The 20,356-nt window shown below is 45.1% G+C and overlaps 1 pseudogene; it reads left to right on the top strand.

Annotated features, from left to right (window-relative positions):
* The first annotated feature begins 4,726 nt into the window (after positions 1-4,726).
* LOC118635426 lies at positions 4,727-13,882 on the top strand (annotated as a pseudogene).
* Positions 13,883-20,356: the final 6,474 nt, after the last annotated feature.

Here is a 20,356-nt window from a genome sequence, read left to right as displayed (position 1 = left end):
GCTGAGGGAGAGCAAGCAATGCTGCAGGAGCAAGTGGTATGGGAGTATGAGCCTCCTGTAACTCACTTGTGCTTTGAGGACGTGCTCCAGGCTGATTTTGTTTATACTGCCGCCCTTTGGCGATAGAGTCTTGTTATCGCCTGCCCAACTTTATGTCTTGGTGGACCACATGGCACCAAGGTAGGATGGGCAGCTCAGGTTGCACAGTCACTTGGGGTGACATGGTTAGGCATTCTAAGCCTACCAGGGCCAGCAATTTGATTTTGTTATATTAATCATGAGGTGCTAAGAACTGTTTCTCAAAAGGAGAGTCATATGACAGAGGGTAAGGGTTTTGCTCCAAAACTCTAGCTGCTTGTGCTTTTATTCTCCAGCGGGGGCTTCCCAGAGGGTCAATGCAGCATCCCAATCTGTCACAGATGCTCACTCAACTCATTACGACATGCAGTTGTTCACTCAACAAAACCGTATTAGAGACTTCAGTATTTATGACCTTTACTGAATACCAGGGTGTCCTCTTTTTAAGACATGAGCAGTCCCATCTAGTGAGGGAAACAATGACAGCACCAAGAGAAACCACAAAGGGCAGTGGGAGCCCAGATGAGCAAGTGATTCACTCTCCTTCTGAGTATAGGCATGTTATTAGTCACAGATAGTGTGTGAGGAACATCTGCACAAATGCATAGATACAGGCACACATTTATACGTACAAATATGGGCACTGTGTACACACATTCTAATTGGGGATTCTGAGTCAGCAGTAGTCAGTGTGCCCTGGTGGACGGAGCCCTTGACTGGGAGGTAGGTGATGGGGGTTAAACTGCTCCAGCTCCCTTACAGTCTCCCTGTGCCCGGGGCATCCCTGCCCCTCTCTGGCCTTGGCTCTCCTGCAGGATGTGAACAGCATCAGCTCTCCCAGCCTGGTGTCTGCGAGTGGAGATTAGATAGTGGATGGGGAGCACGCAGAGCACTCCCTGGTGCAGAGTAGGCGAGAGCTACTGTAATTGATGTGGGTGACAGTCGATGGGAAAGTGCACGCTGCACTGTGCTCACGAGCGGGAAGGTTGCAGCCAGGTGGGTGCGTGTTCATGCTCACGTTTGTGTGGGGGGAAGTGCGCTGTGTGGAGATGGCCACGTGTCCAAACTGGGTGGCGAGGTATGTGGGCAAGGCCATGGCCAGCCCCGACCAAGAAACCCCTGGTTTCAGGTGGTGCCATGAGGTGGGGGTGATGCCTCCGGTGCCCTCTGACTGCTCTGAGGAGAGAGGGAGGTGGGACTCAGAGGTCAGAGTCCATCTTGAGGGGAGGCTGCCAGCGTGAAGGCAACAGAAAGGGAGCCACGAGTGTGGGTGTAGCCCCTTGCCTGTGGCACCGCCAGCTCTGCAGTGGGGGAGGCTGAGGGGCAGGCTGGAAGGCCTGGTTTCCAGTCCTGGCTCCAACTGTGTCTGACCTGGGGCCGCTCTCTGCTCCTGTCTGGGCCCCAGCTTCGTCATCCATAAACGGGGACAGTAATGCCCACTCCACAGAGCTGCTGTGAAGATTAAATGAGGACACACACGTGGAAGCAGATGGCACCATGACTATGCACAAGTGTCCAGTGAAAGAGGGTGCTCCACCCATCTGTACCCCCCTTCCCACTTGTCTCATCCCCAAATGATTCCCCCCAGCAGGGACCTGTGCTAAGAAGCCCAGACACAGGGCTGAACACTGGGGGAAATGTGTCCCTTTATTGAGCACCCATAATGTGCAGGCCACTTTGTTTGGCTGGATAGGAGGGACTCGTGCCATAGAGTCAGAGATGGGCCGGAACTGGGGGAGATGGAGCCCAGGGCATGGTGATCTGCCTGGGAGCTAGAGCTGACAGGGGAGGGCCCCCTAGTCCAGACCATGGAGCAGAAGCATGGAGCCCTGTTTACCTACTTTCCTGGGCTGAGAGGCCAGAGTCACCTTTGATGTGGCCTCTTAGGTTGAGTTCACTCTCACTGTGCTGTCACAGATAGATGGAGTGGGGTGTGTCGTGGATGTTCATGAGAAAGTACACTGTGTGACTCTTGCTGTGGTGTTAAACTTGGTTCACTGTGTACCGCATGCCCATGTCGAAGATCTTGATGTAGGACAAGTGGCTGGGCCAGCATCAGCAAGAACAAGTGAAGATTGGGGCAGGAGCTGGGGTCTCTCTTTGCTACTCCCATTTGTTCCTCTAGACCCTTTCTCCACCAGGCCCCTCCCATTCTATGCCCCAGGAGACTGACTTGTCAATTGCGTCATCTGGGCTCCCTTGTTCTGCCAACAAGAGACATTGGCACCGGATGGAGGGTGGTCAGTGGGAGAGTTTGGGCGATTCTTCCCATGTCTCCCTATCTACTGGGTTGTGCTTTGGGTGTGTCTACTTTCCCATAAACATGGCCATAAGCTCCTGTGGCCGAGCCCTACTCCACGGTTATAAATCTTGCCTCTCTTATAACTGCTTTCTCCTTTTGACCCTTCCATTCTTGGGGTGGAAATAACTTTCAATTGATGCAGTCCTTGGGTATCTAAACTTCCCCTGAGGTTTCCATTAACCCTGTTCACACCTCTGAAAATTATGTCTTCCTAGCTTATCGTCACATTACACATTGAGGGGGGCATCTGATTGACACAGAGAGTGCATGTGAGTGAGAAAGTAAATGAGTGAGTAAAGGAAAGAGTGGGTGAATGTAGTGTAAGTAATGCATGAATGAATCAGTAAATAAGTGTGAATGAGAGAATGACTAGATGTGTTGTCTGTGAAACTTTCCCTATTTATTCCGCTGAGTGTGGTGGAGGCCACACCAGCCCAATCGTGCTTCCTCTGGAATCAGCTCAGAGAATGGAAGGGCAGTGGGGGTCAGTATAACATGCTGGCTGTCTTTGGGGATATCGTGTCAGGCGCTGAGGGCCAGAGAGATGTCCTGGCTGCCAGCTGTGCTTGAAGTATCAGCTAGAGGTGTTTGAAGGCCAGACTGGCTACAACAGAATTGAAGTGTTAGAAATGCAGATTCCTGGGCCCCGCCCTCTGGAGTCTGCCTCCGTAGGTAGGGGAGGGGCCCAAGAACCCGTTTCTGGCCACTTTGCAGGTGACCTTGATATGTGGCCAGGTCGGAGAACTACTGACCTGGCCTACCCACCTCCTCTGAGAGAGGAGTGGACAGGCACAGGGAAACCACCCATGTCCAGTGGCCACCCTCACCGAGCTGTTCAGCCTGGAGGTCCTGCCTAATTGGACCCCGGTAACCCAGAGTGACAGTGTGGTACATGTAGAGGAGAGACAGACACATGGACATGGGCTCAAATCCCAGCTCTGACCGTGCCCTAAGGTGGGGGTGCAGGCAAATCACTCAAATGCTCTGCTCCACCTTTCCCAGCTGCACGATGAGGAGATGCCATCTGTGGCCAGGACCATGGTGGGAATTTGAGGAAATTCCTCCCTGAAAATCACTGGTGCAGAGAAATGAAGATTCGATGAAAACTGCAATCGTTAGAATTATTGAGCAACTACTAAGATCCAAGTATGGTTTCAGATGCTTTCCATGAAGTCTCATTTACTCCCCACAAACACTGTCTGTGAAATAGGAGCTCTCATTCCCGTGCTGCAGATGGGCAGACCGAGGTTTAGAGAATGTGAATACTTTTCCAGGGCCCCACAGGCAGCATCTGAGTGCTTGGAGTCTGCACTCTTACACCCTAAGCTAAAAATGGCAGCTCCCTCCCCCTGCTCCTTAAAGGTTAAGACAGAGGGTAGAGCCAATCCTGTGGGGGATAAAAACAGAACAAAGACCTCTGGAAGGAAGGAAGTCAAGGGAATGTATGTAAGCAGGCATCTCAGAGAGTATGGGGCCTCAGTTTGCTCCTAAGCTTCCTGACAGCTGTAGCAGAAAAGGGGGGTGGTGGTGGAAGGATTCCTAAGTTTTCATTTTCTGGAAAAAAGAGGCACAGAGACATGTCTAAATGGACATTTGTCTTGGACTGAAATTCCAGAGGAGTTGATCTTATGGCCAGCTCAGCAAACATCCGGGACCAGAAATTCATCTGTGTTTTCATGAGGCGCTAAAAGGCATATTCACAGAAGGCAGGGGGAGGGGGGAGAAAACACATGGAATACTATCCCAGAGGAGAACTTAGATAGACTGCAATTTCCCACAGCAGTAAGGGGTGTAGGAAGAAGCCTAGGCCCTGTCTGTGTGTCTGTCTCTCTTCACCACACACAACACACGGCCTCTGTGGCAGGAGACCCAGAACACGGGTCTACCTGAGGACCTGACGCTGGGCCTCAGGAGGGATGGCAAGTGAGCCAGGGCAAATTTGCGCATGAGGGTCAGACTACCAGAGACTGACTGGTAGCTGAAGGGAGGGCTGGGTCTGCCAGGCTGGGTGGGTTTGCTGGGAGAGGCAGAGCAGGCACTGTTGGTTTCAGGGTGTGCAGAGGAAGGAGTGTGGCACCTGGACAGGTGGAAGGGCGAGGTAGGCAGGGGGAGCTGCAGGTGGTGCAGGGCTTACTTCTCACCCTCCCAGATATTGCTCCTTTTGATGTCCCCTTGCTTGGCTTTCTGCTACGGAGCCCTCCGTGCCATCCCACCCCAACCCTCCCCACCCACACAGGTGAGGATGACTCGCCCGCATCTACCAGAATCGAGAGGGGAGAGACCTGTGTCCGAGTCACCTTCTGCCCGACACTGCAAGACCAGTCGGCCTTCTCCAGCTCAGGCATCATGGCCGACTTTGTGGTCCAGTACGACGTAGTCATGGAGGACATCATTGGCGACGTGCAGGTGAGGGCGATGGAAAGAGCATGAGCTCTGGAATCACACAGGTCTGAGCAACAACGTGGCCTCCACGAGGTGCTCACTTCGGTCTTCCTAGGGATCAGTGAGGACTAGTGAACATGAACACAAAGACGTGTGGTGACACGTGACTTCACACCTGTGCTCCCTTCCAGGGTCGGGGATCGGGAACTCTAAAGATGGACTCAAGCTCCTAATGAGCTCGTCCCTAGTTGACTCAAGTCACAGCTCACTCTTAAGCCGCTCTTTTGGAGAGTGAACTGTTGACCAGTACCAGGTCTCTCACACCCGTGGGCTCTCACACTTTCTGCAGCTCTAATCCTCCGATGCTCTCTTGGACTTTCTTGCTGTCCCTTAGTGTTAAAAACTTTTCTGTGCCATCTGAGCCATCTGGCCAAACAGGGAGCTCTTAGATCCTGAGCTCCCACACTCATGAAGGCCAAGCAGAGGACTCCTGCACTTGTAGACGGGGTGGAGCACTGATGCCCGAGCCCCGGCTTTATGAAAACGATCGCACGGCAGCCGGAGATGACTGGGACCAGCCTGCCTTTCTTGCCACACTTCTCACTGCCTCCAGCACGCAGTGACCCTCCAGCTGGCGGCCCCACCACACCACACACCTTCCTACCAATACACCTGAACTTGCCATTCTTCTGTGTGCGGGCATTTGCTCATACTATCTACTGTCCTTGGATTATCTTCTGCCCCCTTTCCCCACTGGTCAGCGTCCTCCTTGTCCTTAAAGGCCTTGCTCAAATGCCACCTCTCTGATGACCACACCCCACTCACAATTCCTCTCTCTTCCTCAGGCCAACATGGTGCTTTGGTTACACTTCTTTTCGTGCACTTCTTTATTCATGAAGTCATATGTGGGCACATCTCCACCTAGCAGAGCTGCTCCAGCCCAGTCCTGTTCCCATGGATACCGAAAGCTCGGAAAAGAGCTGGACACAGAACCTATTCTCCCTGCGGCATGTGCCAGAGTTGACAAAGCCAGAAACATACAGCCTTAAGAGTCATAACACATCCTAGCGAGTGTATGAAGCTGGAGTGTGTGATGTGCTGATACCACTGAGGGGGGCGTTAAGAAAGCCTTCCTAAATGGACTGGCCTTGAAATTAGCATGGCAAGGATGAATTGAGTCTGCCTCCACCTGGACACATAGAGTGATGGGGATTCCGTGCAGAGAGAGAGGAGAAAGAGCATGTGCAGAGGCACAGGGGTGTGGTGCAGCCAGCCTGCTCCATAGGGGCAATAAAAGTAATTTGCCCTCTCAGAATAGGAGCTGAGGGTACCCTGCCAGTAGGTGACAGCACGGCCCTTGACCTGGTGTTCCATGGTTTGTGCATTCAAGGTATTTACCTGCTTCTTTACCTTTTCCACAGTGGCCTGGCACAGACATGCAGGTACAGTAAGTGGAGTTAGGCATTCAGTGATAGGAGCCATTCTTCCATGCACGGTGTGCCCTCCCTCCTGCATCTGCTCTCCAAGGACCCCTCACTTCACCTCCCTTTCCTACTCAAGTTTGCCCATCGTTCAAAGGCCAGCAATTCACCCCTTTGTCAGTCAGTCAGGACTCCCTGGGAAGCTGATATGTGCCGTGCCCACTGCTGCCTGATGTTGGAAACTGGGGGTGAATCATACATAGACCCTAATCACTGTCTCAGGGTGAAACCCAGAGACACAACACTGACACCAGATGAGAAGTGCTCTTCCAATGACAACACAAGTTATGAGGGAAGCCATTTTGAGGAGAGAAGGTGGTCAGGGAAGGCTCCTCGGGGGAAGTAAAGACTGACGCGTGTCTTTAAGAATGTAAAGGAGTGGCCCTGGCCAGTTTGGCTCAGCGGTTAGAGTGTCGGCCTGCGGTCCGGAGAGACCCGGGTTCGGTTCCCGCTAAGGGCACGTACTTCGGTTGCAGTTTGTCCACGGCCCTGGTTGGTCGTGCGGGTGGCAGCCACTCGATGTGTCCCTTCACATCGATGTTTCTCTCTCTCTCTCCCTTCCTCTCTCTCCCTCCCGCTCTATCTGTACAAAAAATGGAAAAATATCCTTGGGTGAGGATAAAAAAAAAAAAAGGAATGTAAAGAAGTGTACCAAGTTGGGGGGTAGCAAAGGCAATTCTAGCAAACTGAGGGCTGCATCACACAAAGAAGAGAGGCTGGAAACATGCAGGTGTGTGTAGGGAGCTACAAGTGGGTTGCAGTTCCCAGAGCATCGATTTCAGGCACCAGAAATGTGCAGAGGTGAGACCTCTAAGGCACGAGTGCTGCAGGGGCATGATGAGGAACATGTCCTTTGTCTTGAGGGAGCCAAGAGAGGGAATGGCATTATGAGGTTTGCGTTTAGAAAGGCCAGACCCAGCAGGACCTGCCAACGTGTATGGATGGAAGGGGCTACAAGGGAAGCAGGGAAACCTGAGAGAAAGAAGTGCTGACTGTGGGCTGTGTAGGTCTTGGATCAGAGGCGCGGTGGACCTGAGATTTGCAGCGCATGAAACCAGGAGTTGGTGGCTGGTTGGATGTGGGAAGGAGGGGCCCAGGAAGAATGAGGAGTGACCCTTGGGTTCCTATCTGGAGAGAGCATGTGCGTGATGGTGCCTTGAAGGACAAAGGCTCACAAGGGCAGGGTGGGGACGGGAAATGAATGTATTGCTTGGGCAGGATCCATTGGCGGCATCTTCTGACATCAAGGGGGACAAACCTGCGTAATAGTGAGTGGGTATGCAGTAGGCGAAGGGGAAGAGTGGAGGACATTGGACTGGAGAAAGAGATGTAAAGTGATCGGTAGAGACTGAGCAGTTGAAAGCCAGAGGGCTAGCCAGATGACCCAGGGAGGATGTGTAGAGCCAGAAGAGCAGATCCAGGATGGCAGTTGCTAAGGCCCAGATTTCCATGCAAAGAGCTATTGATCTCAGCCATCAGGGTGTCCGGCCCCACCAACTGCCAACCGCCTGCTCAGAGCTGTAAATTCCCACCACTTCCCTTCATTGTGCTACAGAAACATAATCGTTTTCTGGCGTGCCATGCTTCAGAACTATTGGGAAGCACTGCCTAAGGGGCAGGGAGGGAAAATGCAGCCCAAGAAACACACTGAGGCAGACGGACCAGAGAGAGCAGGAAAATAAGGAGAGCTCATCATCTCAGCATCCCAGGAGACAAGATTCTTGAAGAAAGCAGAAATAGTCACCAATTGTGAAATTCATCAGGGATGTGCAGTTGGATGAGACTTGAAACATACCCACTGAGTTTGGGTGCCAACTAGTCACTGTTGCCTGTAGTGAGAAAAGGGCCATTGTGTGGTGGAGGTGGGACCCAGTCTGTGGTGGGCAGAGGAGTGAGGTGGAGATGAGGAGACCCTTGCAGGCGCCAGTATGAATACCCTGGAGTGTGACAAGGAGGAGAGAAGCTGCTTGAAGTTTGGGCGGGATTGGGATCGATGGGGTTTGTCTCAGTGGATGAAACAGACACAGACCTTTTATGTTGTGAGGAAAGCCTTGTTGGGTGTGTGGGTCGGGTTGGAAAGCAGGGGCCTGACTGGTAGAGGAGGTGCTAGAGGCTTGGAGTCCACGGGGTTAGGGGAGGACTCTTTTGTCTTTCAGTAGAGAGAAGAGGTGTATGGAGATGTGGACCCTGAACAAGGGTAGGGGGGCAGTCAAAGGAACCTGGCCTGGTGCCCTTAAGTTTCTTCATGAGGGAGGGAGGGAGGGAGGGAGGGAAACACTTCCTGAGAGCAGACAGGCATGACAGCTGAGGTGAGTGTGAGAGGCTGGTGACCTGGGTCATGCCTCTGGTTACAGGATGTGAGGTGTGGGGCCTCTGGTGAGCCTGGGACCATGGAGAGGTGGGCATAAGATTTTCCCAGAAGCTCGCACCCACCCAGGTAGTGGAGGAAGAGGAGGACTGCCGGCCTCTGCCCTTAGCTTGAAGTTGCCTGGTGGTGGAGGACCCAGTCGTTTGGGAACTGCTGCAGAGTGCCAGGAAAAAGTGGAGACACAGCCTGCACATGTACTTTTGATGAGCTCCAAGGCTAAGGTGGAGGGGAACACCAAGATGTCCGCCCATGTCTTCTGCGATCCTCTGAAACAGGAGGGGAGAGTGTGTCCAGCCTTGTGATCAGAGAGTGCCTGAATGGCAGGGAGGAGAGGAAGCTCTTTTTCCCAGGGCAGAGCCAGCTGCAGGCTGCTGGGCAGCTCAGACCCTCAGCAAGCCCATGCTTCTCTGGGCTACACTGACACTGGTCCTGGGGGCCCTCCCAGCTCCCTCCCTCTCCTTCCCTGGCTGCCCCAGCCCCCAGGCTCTGCAGAGGGAGACAGGGAGTAGGGGGAGGGGGCAGCAGCCAATCACATACCCCACAGCCTTAGGCATCTGCACCTGGCCTAACCAATCCCCTCTGAACAAGCAGCTCACTCAGCCTCTGCTCCCTCCTCCCCTCCCTGCTCTGCCCAGCAACAGCAGAAAGGAGGTTTAAGGAGGAGAGGGAGGCCCTGCAAACTCCCAGCCCCTGGCAGCTATGGAGCTGGGCCCCAGGCTCACTCTATAGAGGGAGGTTAAAACAATAGTTACAGTTCCTGGAGCCCAGGCAAAATGTCCCTGGGGGCCCTCAAGACTGTGCAAGCCCAGCTCTCATGGACAGGAACTCACATTTTACAGAGATCCTGCTCCTTGGAGCCTTGGGCCCAAGCCAGTCAGTCTCCACAGCTCTGGGGCAGGTCCTAGACAGACAGTCTGAACAGAAGGCACACAGTTCTGGTGGGGGAGATGGACATTGAAGAAACAACTGCACGGATGCCTATTGATCTAGAAACAGTGATAAGGCCTAAGACCGAAAAGAGCTGTTTGTTATGTAGGAGAATAAGGGGGCTGATTTAGACCAGCTTTCACAGTTCTTGTGGTTTCACTTCTTTTGTCCAGATTTACGACGGCTATTTATTCATTACTTTGCCCCCAGAGGCCTTCCACCTGTTGAGAAAAATGTGGTGTTCGTTATTGATGTGAGCGGCTCCATGTTTGGAACCAAGATGAAGCAGGTAATCAGAAACCTGGGGACCTGTCAGACCTCTTCTTTTGAAGTCTTAGCAAGCAGACATTGCTGGAGCGTTGGTTCCCTGGGGCCAGAGAAGACCCTCTCATCCCATCACCCTTGGATCTTATAGGCCTGGGCCCACTTTGGCATCCTGGCACCGTACATATCAGGAGCCATGTAGACTTGGAGCCACAGAATTTGAGGAACACGGAGACAATGGACTGTGGGGCCTGACCCATTACGACCATGCACCACAAAACTCCTGGGCCGGTCAGGTCCCAGAATCATAGATTCTTTGAGCTAGAGTACTCTGGTATCATACCACCTGAGTCGAAAAGAAATAAAAGCTTAGTCATTTTAGAATGAACGTTTCCAAGGCCACAGGTCTTTGGTTATTTGATGGTTTTGGGTTTTTGTTTTTTTTTCTACTTCAAAGTTAGAAAAATACAGTGTACTAGCCCTTTTATTCTTTATTGATTTTAGAGAGAGAGGAAGGGAGAGGGAGGGAGAGATAGAAACATCGATGAGAGAAAACATCGATTGGCCACCTCCTGCATGCCCCACACTGGGGATTTGGCCCACCACCTGGGCATGTGCCCTGACCAGGAGTCGAACTGGCGACCTTTTGGTGGTGCATGGGTCGACGCTCAACCAGTGAGCCACACCAGCTGGGCTGTACTAACATTTTAGTGCTTAGAAACTGTAGAGTCCTTGATCCATCTAGACTTCAATCTTGTAGCCTTTCTACCAGAGCACCCCTGAAACAGCGAAATAGGCCAAAAAGCCTTTGACTTCAGAGTACAAATGCTTAATGTTCTGGAAGGAGTATTTATAACCATAGTATTCTGGGATTCTAGAATTTAAAGGTTAAATTTCCTGGGACTTTGTAGACTTTTCACCTTAAATCCTTGGTCCACATTACTCCAGGGAGGTAATATGTAGGATGCAGCATCTACTGAATTTTAGCTTCACAGTTACCTGGATGCTGATTACCTCAGGAAGTCATTGGACATTAAGCTATGTAGTTAGGATTCCTTGACTTCATAAAGCCCCAAATCTCTCAGCCTAGGTATCATAGAGTTAGAATGACTTTTTATTCTCTAAACCATGGTATCTTTAGATAACTCTGTCTTCTGCTATGTCCAATCTAATGTTAAATTGATATAGTAAGCACCTAACTCTACATGATATATTTTTCAGTTTTAGCATAATGAGTGAATTCAAAGACATATCACTAGAAAGTTTCCTAACTGAGGCAAAGATAACCAAAATAATGAAAATAATATAGCAAAGTATTAGAAACATGTGACAGAAGGACAAATGATGATATATATTAACCTGTAGATTCTAATAGCTGAGAGAATATCAGTTAGGCAAAACAAAGACAATATATTTAGGTACAGCATCTCTAAATTGTTGAAAAGCAATGGAAATGATCCGGCCCATGTGGCTCAGTGGATTGAGCATCATCTCATGGACTGAGAAGTCCCAGTTTGATTCCTGGTCAGGGCACATGCCGGGGTTGTGGGCTTGATCTCCAGTAGGGGGTGTGCAGGAAACAGCAATCAATGTATCTCTCTCACATCGATGTTTGTATCTCTTTCTCCCTTCTTCTCTCTCTAAAAAATAAATAAAAACATATTTAAAAAAGAAAAGCAATGGAAATGAAAAAAGTCAATAGCGTCATGAGAGAATATTATCTTTTAGGGATCAACAATACCTCTTATAAATGAACTTGGAAAAGAAACTATGGAAACTCATAGACATTGGAATGACTTTTTTAAAGAGTTAGGGAAAAACAAAAACAAAAAAACCCCCAAGGTAGTGTCCTGTACCCAACAAGAATGTGCTTCAAAAATAAGGTAGAGCAATATTTTCAAAAAAATACTGATTCCATTTAATTCCTTCAAACTACTTAATGTATTAAAGAATGTTCTTTAAGTTAAAATGAAATGAACCAATATGGATAAACAGAATTATAGGGAAGAGTAAAGATTTTTTGGAAAATAAAGAAATATATATATGTATATGTATATATATATGTAAATATATTTTATTTACATATATAGATATGTAAATAAAAAAGTATCAACTGTTGCAACACTATTTTTATAGCATGTAGAAGGAAAAGATATGAATGCAATAGTGTGAAGTACATAAAGGAGGTAAATAAAGTAACGGTTTTATGGTATTTATTCTTTGGGAAGTGATTAAACTACTAATTTAAGGTAGGCTATAATAAGAAAAAATGCATATTTTAATGTTTAGTGTAAACAGAACAACAATAATACGACATTATGTAACTGAAAATTCTTAGTAAGATAAAATGGAACAATATTATACTAATTAATCCAAAATAAGGCAGGAAAGGATTACTTAAAATAAACCACATTTTTATAATATTAAATATAAATAGATCTCACACTTCAAGGAAAAGGTGAAAAATGGTAGTATAGATGAAAAGGGACCACATGTTAACCTGACAAGCTCAAGGAAGGCCTGAATGGAGGCTTTGCAAACTCAAAGACCTAAAATAACCACTAAGGGTGGTCTGAAATGAAAACTTTTTAACCAAAAACAGTTTATGGCAGGTAGGCATGTCCTAGGCTGGCATCATCCTTGACAAAGGTCAATCTTTCCTTTAACTGAGCCTATCTATTGTCTTTTTGCATCTACGATAACATATCTTTGGAATGTCAACGTAATTTCCCTTTTTCCGGACCCTTCAAAGCACAGGCACCACTCTGCCGAGACCACAAATCCCCTCATTGTTATTGAGTTTATTGTTGACTGTTAACTATCCTGTATATGTCCATCATTTTACTTTTCATCCAATCCCAAAGATTTTCCTGCTTTGCTTTTTTCCACCTCCCTAATCTATCACCAATGGAATTCATATAAATCACTGGCATCTTCTCTTTTGATTGTAACTTATAAAACAAGGCAAAAATATGCCATTCTCTGGAGCATTAGCTCAATTCATTCAGATTTTGTTTCCTGGAGATTGTCGTCAATTTGACTCATGTAAACTCACAAAAATTTTTATAGGTTTAAATATTTCTTACATTGACAATAGAATTGTGGCCCAGCAGCGCCTAAGGAAGTGGATCAGCAGCCCACCACAAGTTCTGTTGAAAGGCCCTGCACAAATATACAAATTCAGATTAAACAAGGAAAAGCTGGAAAGGAGGGATCTGTAGGCCGTTCCAGTGCTCTAATTTTAGAAGAAGAAATTTCAGTATACACAGCTCCATTTCTCATGAGAACCCTGCAGTGAAACTTGTGAAGCAGTGAAAGACCATGGATGTACTCTCTAGAAAGTCAGCTGTAGGCTGACTTTCTACAAAAAAATGTAGGCTGTTTCTACAAAAGGTGTCAATAGTGGTGTGATGAAGAAAACTATCGTTTTTTTTCCCTGCTAGTCTGATCTGTGACTTGTCAGGCAACAGATAAAGTTTGCAGTATTTGCCTTTCAAGGCAGCAACAGGTTGCTCCTGGGGCAGGTACACCAGGATTCAGATGTCTTTACTGAGTGCCCCAATCAAATTATATCGATTGACATTTAGCCTGAAGGTGTCATATTTATTACTTTGCTTATTCATTTTATAAAGCAAGTGATGATTTAATGTCCTTGGCTCAAATTTTAACAATATGTGGATCCAAAGAAACTAGTCAGGCTGCTAAAACCGTTGTGAAATCAATATTGAGTAGCAAAGAATTCCCAGTGCAGTACTTGAGAAAACTCTGTGAGAAGCTCAGAGGTATAGATTCTAACACTCCCAAATTACCAAGTAATATACAAGGGCCTGCTTTTCATGAACAAACTTTTTCAGAGAAGACTTACAATAAAACTTCTCACCTCCTACAAAAACACCTCAAGCACAGCCCCCTGGGAATCTATTGTGTAAAGGGAACAGAAATGGCTGTGGAGGTAGTTTTGATGCATATACTACCAATGTAAAAGTCTGGAACGAGGTATCTGATGAAGCTTATGACCTGCTTGATAAACTTCTAGATCTAAATCCAACTTCAAGAATAACAGCAGAGCTTTGGATGTGAATCCTCTGTTTTTTGTTTTTTTTTTTTACTTGCCACAAGTAAACAAAACTACCTTGTGACAAAAAATAGAATTTAATTATACGTTTTGTAAGGACACAAAAAGGCTGAAACTAAAAGGTTGGCTGGTATGCTTATATTAATGTTAGACAAAATAGACTTTGAATCAAGAAATATTAGCAAATATAAAGAGAATATTTTATAATGATAGAGGGATCCAGTCAATTGGAAAATATAACATTTAGATATTTGTATGCAGCCATTATACAGTTTTGAAATATATAAAACAAAGATTGATAGAAACATAAATTTCTAATAATAACTAGGAATTTTTAGCATACTTCTCTCAGTAACTAATGAAACAATTAGTTAACAAATATGTAAGAATACAGGTACCCAACTGGCCCCACACATAGTTATTATAGTATTGTTGACTATGTCCCCTAATCTGTAATTTACATCTCTGTAACTATCCATTTGAATTTCTTAATACCTACATTTTTTCACCCAGCCCCCCAACACCCCTCCCCTTTGCCAACCACCAGTCTGTTCTCTGTATCTATGGATTTATTTGTTTCTTTCTTTTTTTTTTTAGAGAAAGGAAGGGAGAGGGAGAGAGATAGACACATCAATGAGAGAAGCATCAACATCAATTAGCTGATTCCTGCACGCCCCCTACTGGGGATCGAACCCACAACCTAGGCATGTACCCTAACCAAGAATCGAACCAAGTAACCTCTTTGTGCATAGGTTGACACTCAACCACTGAGTCCCACCAGCCAGGCGCCTTTGTTTCTATTTTGATTGTTTCTTTATTTTGTTCTTTATATTCCACATATAAGTGAAATCACATGGTATTTGTCTTTCTCTGACTTATTTCACTGAGTATAATACCCTCCAGGTTCATCCAGGTAAGATTTTATTCTGTTTTATGGCTAAGTAGTATTCCATCATGTATATATACTACAATTTTCTTATCCACTTGTCTCTTAATGAGTACTTGGGTTGATTCCATATCTTGGCTATTGTAGATAGTGCTGCAATGAACATGGAAGTGTATATTCTTTCAAGTAAGTGTTTTGAGTTTCTTTGGATATATTCCCAGAAGTGGAATTGCTGGGTCATAAGGCATTTTCATATTTAATTTTTTGAGGAATCTCTACAGTGTTTTCCACAGTGGTTGTACCAATCTGCATTCCCACCAACAGTGCATGAGCGTTCCCTTTTCTCCATATCCTTGCCAACAGTTGTTGTTTGAGGATTTATTGGTGATAGCCATTCTGACAGGAGTGAGGTGACATCTCATTGTGGTTTTAATTTGTATTTCTCTTATGATTAGTGACATTGAGCATCTTTCATATGTCTGTTGGATATCTGCATGTTCTCTTGGGAGAAGGGTCTATTGATCTCCATCTACTTTTTAATTGGGTTGTTTGTTTTTCTGGTGTTGTCTAAATTCTTTATACATTTTAGATATTAACCCCTTATTGGATGTATCATTGATGAATATCTTCTCTCATTCTATAGGTTATCTTTTCATTTTGTTGATGGCCCTTGTTGTGCAGAAACTCTTTAGTTTGATGTAGTCCCATTTGTTTATATATTTTTTCTTGAATTTATTGGGGTGACATTGGTTAATAAATTTACATAGTTTCGAGTGTACAATTTTATAGCACATCATCTGTATATTGTGTCATGTGTTCACTATCCCAACTCAAATGTCTTTCCATCATGTTTATATTTATTTTGTTTCCCTTGCTCAAGGATATATGTTAGAAAAAATTATTACTAAGAGAAATGTCAGAGAGTTCTGTGAAATATGTAGTTGATATTTTGATAAGAATGGTATTGAATCTGTAGATTGCTTTGGGTAGTATGGACATTTTAATGAGGTAAATTCTTCCTATCCAAGAGCACGATATATACTTATATTTATTGACAGCTTCTTCAATTTCTTTTTTCAGCATCTTATAATTTTCTGAGCACAAGTGTTTTACCTCCTCAGTTAAATTTATTCTTAGGTATTTTATTTTTGTGATAAAATTGTAAATGGGATTATTTTCTTAGTTTTACTTTCTGTTAGTTTATTATTGGTGTGAAAACTGCAGCTGACCAAAATGGCGGCAGAGTGAATAGAAGCTACACAGACCATATCCCAGGACCAAAATGGAATGACAACTAAAATAAAGAAAAATCGTTGGGAAAAAGCAACAGAAAAGCAGCTTGTGAGGACCGTATAACCAGGGACACTGAATTGATTCTGGTATGATTGCTGAGGCATGACAGGGGGGCTGGGAGCCCACAGACAGCAGCAGTCTTAGCTGTGAGCAGCACCCTCGGGGTTAAAGTCCCAAGTGGCTCCACAGCGCAGAGTGGGGACAGAGCGCTAAAATAGCCACAGCCACTCACCTTGGGCTCTGGTGGAGGGACGGCAGACTGGACTGGAACTGTGTGGGGACACTCAAGATTTGGAGGGTGCTCAGAGCTTTTGCTGAGTTGCAGCCACGCAGGATGGTGTTCATCTTACTCCTTCCCAGGGCTCTGGGGAGAGGTGGTGGACCCTCCCTCGGAGATACAACCACCATCTGCACTGAACAACTGAGGGAGTTTTTGATTCAACTGAGAACCCAAGGCTCTTTAAGTAACTGAGACTAATAGCCTCCAGGCAAAAACCTAGAGGTAACTGAACCATTCCTGGGCTTGCAAATCCATCCAGGAAAGTAAGACTTGACAGTAATGTTTAACGTGGGACCTCCTACGCTCATCCAAACCCAGTAGAGGGAGCCAAAAACAGCAGAACACCAACACCCACAAGGAAAATTTGGCAGGCTCCACTCCAAAGCCCACTGAGATAGTCAAAATGGTGAAACAAAAACACAAATCCCCAATGAAAGAACAAGACACCTCTACCAAAGATGAGAAAAATAAAATACAGTTAAGCAAGTTATCAGAGGTAGAGTTCAGAGACTTGATCTTGAGGAAGCTCAACAACATGAGTAAGGACATCAACACCATGACTAAAGACATAGAAATGTTGAATATCACCCAATTGGAAATTAAAAGCCACCAATAAAAAATAAAGAATGACATAGCAGAACTAAAGAATACATTGGAAGGACTAAACAGCAAAGTAGAGGAAGCTAAGGACCAGATCAGTGAATTAGAAGACAGGGTAGAAAAAAAAACCACAATGAATTGGAAAACAGAAAGGAAAAAACAATGAAAAGACAGGAAGACAGCTAAAGAGAACTGTGGGACAACTGGAAACATAATTTTATTCACATCATAGGAGTCCCAGAAGAAGAAGAATATGAGCAAGGGTTAGAGAATATATTTGCATAAATAGTGACAGAAAACTTCCCTAATTTGGTGAAAGAAGACGGCATTCAAGTTCAAGAAGCACAGAGCTCCAAGTAAGAAGAACCCTAACAGGACCATAACAACACATAGTAATTCAAATGCCAAAAATTAAAGAAAAAGTGAGAACCCTAAAAGCAGCAAGAGATAAGCAACAAGTTACCTATAAAGGAACCACTATAAGGCTATGAGCTGACTTCTCAACAGAAACACTATAAGCCAGAAGGGAATGGCATGAGGTAATCAAGGTGGTGAAAAACAAGGATCTGAATCCAAGACTACTCTACCCAGCAAGTCTATCATTCAAAATAGAAGGTCAAACAAAGAGCTTCCCAGACAAAAAAAGGTGGGGGGGCTAAGGGAATACCTTAGCACCAAATCAGCACTGCAAGAAATGTTAAAAGAACTGCTGATATTAGTAGAAGAAAAATATAACCAAACTAAACAAAATGGCAATGCATAAGTACATATCAATAATCACCTTAAATGTAAATGGATTGAGTGCTCCAATAAGAAGACAAAGAGTATCTGATTGGATAAGAAAGAATGACTCATATATATTTTGTTTAGAAGAGACCCACCTCACAACAAAAGAATCATATAGGTTGAAAGTGAATGGATGGAAAAAAATCTTACAGGCAAACAGAAAGGGAAAAAAAGCTGGGGTAGCAATACTCACATCTGATAAAATAGATTTCAAAATGAAGGCCACAACTAGAGACAAAGAAGGCCACTACATAATATTGAAAGGATCTATCTAACAAGAAGATATAACCTTGATAAACATATATGCACCCCATATAGGAGCACCAACATATATTAAAAATCTTCTGGAGGACATATAAGGAGAAATCTATAGCAATACAATCATAGCAGGGGACTTCAACACCCCATTGACAGCACTGAATAGATCCTCTAGACAAAAAATTAGCAAGGTAACAGAGATTCTAAATGAAGCACTAGACCAAATGGATTTAATAGCTATGTACAGAGAATTACACCCAAAACTACAGAATTCACATTCTTCTCAAGTGCACATGGCACATTCACAAAGATAGACCACATGTTAGGACACAAACTAAGTCTCTGAAAGTTCAAGGAGATTGAAATCATATCAAGCACCTGCTCACATCACAATGGCATAAAACTAGAAATCAATTGCAACAAAAACATGCAAAGACATTTGAACACATGAAGGCTAAATAGCATGTTATTAAACAATGAATGGGTTACTGAGGAGATCAAGGAAGACATTAAAAGCTTTCTGAAAACCGCCCTGGCTGATTTGGCTTAGCGGTTAGAGCGTCGGCCTACGGTCCAGAGAGGCCCGGGTTCGGTTCCCGCTAAGGGCGCATACCTCGGTTGCAGTTTGTCCCTGACGTTGGTTGGTCGTGCGGGTGGCAGCCACTCGGTGTGTCCCTTTCACATCGATGTTTCTCTCTTTATCTCTCTTCCTCTCTCCCCCTCCCACTCTATCTGAACAAAAAATGGAAAAAAATGTCCTCAAGTGAGGATAAAAGAAAAAATAAATAATAAAAAAAAACTTCCTGAAAACCAATGGAAATGAACACACAACAACACAAAATCTATGGGATGCAGCAAAAGCAGTTCTGGGAGGAAAGCTCATAGCACTACAGGCCTACTTCAAGAAACAAGAAAAATTTCTAATAAACTGTTGAACATCACAACTTAAATAACTAGAAAGCAAACAAAAAGAAAACCCCAGATCAATTAGAAAGAAGGAAATAGTAAAGATCAGAGCAAAAATAAATGACATGGAGACCAACAAAACAATTCAAAGGATCAATGAAACAAAGAGCTACTTTTTCTTAAAGATAAACAAGATTGATGGACCCTTAGCTAGACTCACCAAGAAGCAAAGAGAGAGAACCCAAAAACACAATATCAGAAATGAAAGAGGAGAAGTAACAACTGACAACACAGAGACACAAATGATCGTTAACAACTACTATAAACAATTAAATGGCAATAAATTCGACAATCTAAGGAAAATGGACACATTTCTAGAAACACACAGTCTCCCCAAACTGGACTGGGAAAAGATACAAAAATTGAATAGATGAATAACAACTAAGTAAATTGAAGAGGTAATCAAGAATCTCCCAGCAAACAAAAGCCCAGGCCCGGATGGCTTTACGGGGGAGATTTACCGAGCATACAAAGAAAAACTAACACCCATTCTCCTCACAGTATTTCAAAAAATTCAAGAAGAAGGAAGACTTTCCAACTTGTTCTATGAGGCCAGCATAATTCTAATTTCAAAACCAGAAAAAGACACAACAAAGAAAGAAAACTACAGGCCAATATCCCTGATGAACATAGATGCCAAAATCCTGAACTAAATACCAGCAAGTCAGATCCAGCAATACATCGAAACAATTATTTACCATGACCAAGTGGGATTCATCCCTGTGATGCAAGGCTGGTACAATATTTGCAAACCAATAAGTGTGATACACCACATAAGTAAAATGAAGAAGAAAACCCACATGATCATATCAATAGATGCCGAAAAAGCATTTGATAAAGTCCAGCAACCATTTCTTTTCTTTTTTTTAAGATAACTAATCTTTTTTTTTTTTTTTTTATCCTCACCCGAGGACATTTTTCCATATTTTTGTTCAGATAGAGTGAAAGAGGAACAGAGAGAGAAACATCGATATGAAAGGGACACATCGAGGGGCTGCCACTCACACAACCCAACCAGGGCCAGGGCAAACTGCAACCGAGGTGCATGCCCTTAGCGGGAAATGAACCTGGGTTTCTCAGGACCGCAGGCTGATGCTCTAACCGCTGAGCCAAACCGGCCAGGGCCCGGCAACCGTTTCTGATAAAAACACTCAGCAATGTGGGAATAGAGAAATCATATCTCAACATAATAAAGGCCATATATGAAAGACCGACAGCCAACATCATACTCAATGGGGAAAACTAAAAGCATTTCCGTTGAGAACAAGAACAAGACAGGGATGCCCACTTTCCCCACTCTTATTTAACATAGTACTGGAAGTCTTAGCCACAGCAATCAGATATGAAGTAAAAATAAAAGGGATCCAATTTGGAAAGGAGGAAATGAAGCTGTCATTATTTGCAGATGAC

This window comes from Molossus molossus, unplaced genomic scaffold (assembly GCF_014108415.1).
Source record: "Molossus molossus isolate mMolMol1 unplaced genomic scaffold, mMolMol1.p scaffold_m16_p_2, whole genome shotgun sequence".
In the NCBI taxonomy this organism is placed as follows: domain Eukaryota; kingdom Metazoa; phylum Chordata; class Mammalia; order Chiroptera; family Molossidae; genus Molossus; species Molossus molossus.
This window is presented reverse-complemented; position numbering and strand designations above follow the sequence as displayed.